Raw genomic sequence first — 6000 nt, 5'->3', positions numbered from 1 at the left:
GAGGAGAAAATGAGAAATAAATGAATGCTCACATTTTTAGGTGATCATGATAATTCTATTTCAATTGCTATACAAATAACAGAAGTTAAATTTATCCTAAAATTTGGCTCAGAGATATCAAATATCATTTGGGACATAAATGACACAAACACCATCTCTCTCTTTCTCTTTCTCTCTCTCAATCTGTCACACACACACACACACACACACACACACACACACACACACACATCCCAGAATCTATGATAGAACATGGAAAATAAAAAAACATAATTTACATTGTACTGTCAATTTTTGCTACTTCAGCTTGCAATATGTTTATTGAATACAATATATCTCTTTCTGGAATATTTTCAATATATTCTTAATGAATTAATAGTTTGATAACTCCCTGTCCTATTTAAGAGCATCCATATGCACACTGAGTTCAGTTTCCATTCATGTGACTTAGTATTCTCTAGTTCTTTCAAACATCAAAAATGGAGTAAAAAAGTAAATTTCTTTTGCATGCAATTCCTTATTGCATCCTCCATTTACCCAAATTGTTTTCTTTAAGTTTATTTATTTTGAAAGAGAGAGAGAGAGAGCAGGGGAGGGGCAGAGAGAGAATCCCAAGCAGACTCCGCACCTTCAGCACAGAGCCCAACACGGGACTCAAACCCATTAATTGTAAGATGAAAACCTGACCCAAAATCAAAGTCAGATGTTCAACCAACCGAACCACCCAAGTGCCCCATACCCCAGTTGGTTTTTTGAGTAGTTTCTATTTACCAGAGTCTCAAGCCATAAATTTCAGAATTCTTATCATTAGAGTGCAGTGTGTTATATGATTATTTAAATAATAAATGTTCTGACACATTTCTACCTGAAATGTTCTGAAAATGTTCTACCTTTTCACGCTGTCGGTTTAAGGTTGGTGTAAATATTTTCAAATAGTCCCAGTTTCTTTGCAGAAGTTGCTGTCTATAGATAGAGGAGACAAAAGAATAATTACATTTACATAGACCTCATTGAACTTTATTCCAGCTTCTGTTTAAATCCTCATAAAACCTCCATTAAAGCCTACATTCTTTTTCTTAACTATCAGGCAAGGTCACAGAGTAGAATAAATTCTCTGAAAATCCAAGTCATGGAACTCAGAGTAGAAAATGAATGATAAAGGGGCGCCTGGGTGGCTCAGTCGTTTAAGCATCCGACTTCGGCCCAGGTCATGATCTCGCCGTCGGTGAGTTCAAGCCCTGCGTCGGGCTCTGTGCTGACTGCTCAGAGCCTGGAGCCTGTTCAGGTTCTGTGTCTCCCTCTCTCTCTGACCCTTCCCCGTTCATGCTCTGTCTCTCTCTGTCTCAAAAATAAATAAACGTTAAAAAAAATTAAAAAAAAAAAGAAAATGAATGATGAAGTAGAAAAGCCAGGAATAATGCAAAATCGCAAAGTTATTACATGTTAGTTGTCCATCTGATTAGAGAATAACTGATTGCTAAATTATGAGTTATTGAGAGTGAGATGAAATGAGAGAGATCACCATTGATCCCAAAGTAAATGAAATTTGAGGAGGGCTTTGTTGAAGAAATGGTAAGATTTTTGCAGGTGGAGATGAAAAAATGGGTCAAGAAACAAATGAGCAAAATCCAAAGAGCAAGGATGAGCATGCTATAAAGAGGGAACAGTAGGATCTTTTCCCAACAATACTGGAGTCTTATTGTGTAGAAATATTGGAAATTAATGTGAAAGGTATAATATGAAACTAACATGAAATATGTACCTGCTCAGTGAATAATGATGATCAGAAAGGGGACTTTGCATAAAATTAGTTAATTATTTATAGCTTTCTTCACTGAACTGAGGTACTTTCAGGAATAAATAACTTCTATTCGCCTTCATATTCCCAGCAAAAGTATAATGCCTGAGGCAAAATAAATAGCCAGTAAATAGCATGGAATGAAATAATGAAGAGGTGAATTAAGAAATAAATGTAGAGACAAATAAATGTTTAAAGTAAAATACTTTGGCATGTTTATTCTGATAGCAGAAAGATCTTTTAATAATTCTGAAAAATGCCTAAATGTGTGGGAACGAAAGTGCAAATTTAACCTATACTTGGAAATTAGGTATATATGAATCAACAATACTACAACTTCAGAAAAATCATGAGATGTACCATTGTTATTTGTAAGCTTTTAAGATTTCAAGAGTGGTTAAACAATTTCAAGTTTATTTTAGTATTTGGCTATTATGGCTTAGTACTTTCTTTCTTAAAAGGACCATTTTGAGTAGACTCTTAAAATATTAAGATAATTATCAATACTTTCTCTGGTGTTTGAAAATACCATGGAGTATAAAATTGTAATGAGACAAAGAATGTTAAACCTGGGCACTGAACACAATAGCACTGGGAAAGATACCATCACTGAACACTTCTTTTGCATTTTTTTTTTTTTTGGTCCCTAAGGGAAGAAATGAAAACAGCATTCAGATTGCTTTATTTAAATCAAATTAGAATAGAATTGTAGTTTGGAAACATTGGGTTTGTTGTTAAAGAATCACAGGAAAGTAGTAGGAGAAAATAATACTTAGTTCCTTCATTGTACATCAGATCTTTGTAAAATGAAGCAAACGTTATATAAAATCGTGTATGTTCTCTTAAGCAAGCAAAGTGCAGGAAGCCTCCAATGATGAAGACATTAAAAAACAATGGATACTGCAATTTTATCATTGTATGTATTTAATTTTTGAGGCTTGTTACACTAACCCATTACAGAATAAGTCAAGCATCATATCCTTTACTGATTTTTGTCAGCAAGAATATACAAATTAAATCTGCAATAAAATGAACAATATTCAAATTTATAAACATGTATTTAAGAGTGTTTAAAGAAATGGTTATAGATATGAATAGTTAGGTACCTCCACAATGAATTTGTATGCTTTGAATCAGTGTTTATTATAATTTTTATTTTTCTATCTAAATAAAAGTAATCGACATCTTTGATAACTTATTGCAGAATTTGATGAATACATGAAATTTTAGAGTAACTACATATGATATACAATAATAGTAGAATTGAGGTTTTAGTGTGGATTTGCAAATCAGGCACACACACTGATTTAAGTTTATGTGTTCATATACATATGCACAGATATATATGGCCCTGGCTTTGTCTCTTGAGAACGCCTAAAAGCAGCAAGAGGCCAGCAGTTTTGAGTCTAGCTACTGCCTACATCTTGGCTTCTATAAGGCAAACAGCAAGGCTCCTTGGAGGAATGACTGATTCTAAGCCTTGTACCAGAAAAGTACAAGATGATACTGGAAACATCATTTTGTACCAGACAGCAAGGATATACTAAAGAAAGAAAGAAAGAAAGAAAGAAAGAAAGAAAGAAAGAAAGAAAGAAAGAAAAACAGAAATAGCAGAATACATTGAACGGACACAGAAGCTAACACTAGTCAAATTAAGAACAATCTGAGTTTCAAGATAAATAATTGAGGCAAGAAATTACAATTCATTGAAAAAAATAGAAAGCAATGTGTCCACGAAGATACAAATGAATAAAAATAAATGTGTGGAAACTTTTGTAAGCAAAAACTTATATTTATGCAGTTTCAAAATATTTCTATATAAAAATAATTAGTTTTAAAAAGAAAAAAATAGTTACTGTATAATTAAAAATCCTAGCAGACATTACTGTAATCTAGTGATCTAAGTGAACTAATGAAACAATTTGAAATTGTGTTCCATCCAATAGAATGCATTCAAAAGATTTCAACATCACTTCTAGGATATTCATGCAAAGATGCATGACCTGAAACTACCCACTAAGAAGCACTACTTAGGGGATAATCTACAAAAAGAGAGAGGGGGTGGGGCATAAACTGTGTCAAATTCATGAAAATCAAGATAAGCTTAAGAAGTTTATGACAGACTGACTTTGTTAACAAGACATTATTGTTACAGTTGTCAAACTAGATAGAAACTTGTGGATTATATAGCAATAACGTGTTCATGTTAATTTTTTGTCTTTGATGATCATATCATAACAGGTGATTACATTATATAAGCACATGTTCTTTAAAACACAAAGTTTATAGTAATCTATTTGAGGCATCAGATCTGCAACTTACTTTCACAAATGTTTAAGGAAACACAGCTCTTTTTACTGTAATTCTAAGATCTCTGTAGTTTGTGTTTATCTAAGAAATACCACAATTCTATGCTTAAATCATTTGCCAGGTTTTGAAGCTCTATGATTTTGGAGTCTTAAGTGTTACCAAGAACATATAAAAGGCAGAAGTCAACCTGCCCTTCTCTTTCAGGAAATCATATCCACCAACCAAAAGCCAGAGAGGGTCAAGTACAAGGAATGGGAAAAATTAAAAGTAGGCTCAGACTACTGGAACTGAAAGGTCCCCGTGACCAACACCCAATTGGATTAAGTTGATCAGTCATTCATTCCATCTGCTTCACAGAGTGAAAAGAGAACCATCTCTTGTGCAAGATAGAACATTTAGATCTTAAACAGTTGTTTTATATACTATGTCCAGAATATTATAGACATGAGGCAAGAAAATATTACTAATGAGTAAGACAAAAATATAGACACAAGAAGCATCTCTAGACATGATATAGATATGGAAGTTAACAGATAATGTTATTGAAATAAATATGATTAATTTGCAAATGAAGTCAGAAGAAGTGAACAAATAAGAGGAAAAATGATAGATTTCAGGAGATAATTAGAATCTATATGAGAATCAAAAATGTTAAAATGAGTGGTTGAAAAAAACAGATTGGGTCTTGTAGAAAAGGATTACCAAAATGGAGGACAGGTCACTGGAAAATTTTCAAATTGGAAAAAAAGGAGAAGAATATATTTTTAAAATAAAATAATAGAGTATAAAAAGCATACAAAATCTTGAAAATTTTACAATGGGTAAAATAGATTTCCAGAAGGAGAAAACAGAGAGAATGAGAAAGAAGAAATATTTGAAGAGCTGACTATAATGTCCAAAACCAGTAAGAGCATCTATCTGCAAAATCAAGAAACTGTGAAACTCAAGCATGTTAAAATTTTCCTCTGTGAAAATTTCTGCTTTTATGGTATTTAAATACACCATATGTATTTAAAAAGGAAGAGATGAGAGTTTCTTTTCAAACACAAAGTTCATTTAGAAAAATAAACCAACACAATTAAATTTTACTGAAAATATACATGACAGTAAAATTTTAAACATTTCAACAAAAGTCAAATAATTATTCCTCAACTTTTAAAGTGTTCATTCAATGTGTTTACATAAATCCTTGGTCCTTTCCTTTAATTCAACAAAATGTCATTAATTACATTTTATGTACATAACATATCCTCCATGATATCGCAGCAAAACATTTTTTCACTTTAAAGATTAAACAGATTCGTTGAGATGAATTGAATTTTGTGAGAAGAGAGTTTTAGATTCTATATCTTTATACATTTAATGGATTTGAAGCTGAAATATTTGTCACATTTTTAATATATATTAACAGCTCTAAAATTGGCTTGAATTTATGTTTAACTATGTTTTACATATGAATTGTTTTCATTCTTAATAATAAACATAGTGGGTCAAGGAAAGATGCTAATTGCTGAAAGCTAATTAGGCACCAGTTTGACACCATTTGGTACTCAAATTCTGGATTGATTAAATGTTACAATGCTATTTTACAACCAAAGTACCAATAGAAGACTTGTCAGCTACTACTCTATGCTCTAAAATGTATTGAGGTCTTTAATAAACAGAGCTTTGAAAGAAACTTGCTCAGTATAAGAAAATCCATTATTAAATTTTCTAAAACAGTGTTTCTCATTTGGAAGGATGGATAATATTTACTGTGGGATCATCTGTGCATTGTAGGATGCTTAGCAATATCCCTGCCTCTACCTTTTATATCCTAGGATCACTTGCCCCCAGACCTAAGTTGTGACCGTCAAAAATGTCCCCAGAAGGAAAAAAAAAAAAATTATACA

The 6000-nt window shown here is 32.1% G+C and overlaps 1 long non-coding RNA gene across 1 annotated transcript in view; it reads right to left on the bottom strand.

Moving 5' to 3' along the window:
• Positions 1 to 674: 674 nt before the first annotated feature.
• The window catches only part of LOC123379895, an 82376-nt gene continuing 77050 nt past the window's right edge, over positions 675 to 6000 (bottom strand). The window contains exon 5 of the long non-coding RNA XR_006584913.1: positions 675 to 963. This is a non-coding gene — a long non-coding RNA (uncharacterized LOC123379895). The remainder of the gene's footprint in view (positions 964 to 6000) is intronic.

The sequence above is a fragment of the Felis catus genome, chromosome C2 (genome assembly GCF_018350175.1).
Source record: "Felis catus isolate Fca126 chromosome C2, F.catus_Fca126_mat1.0, whole genome shotgun sequence".
NCBI classification, from domain to species: Eukaryota; Metazoa; Chordata; class Mammalia; order Carnivora; family Felidae; genus Felis; species Felis catus.
Note: the sequence above shows the minus strand (reverse complement) of the source record. Positions and strands in the feature narration are given on the sequence as shown.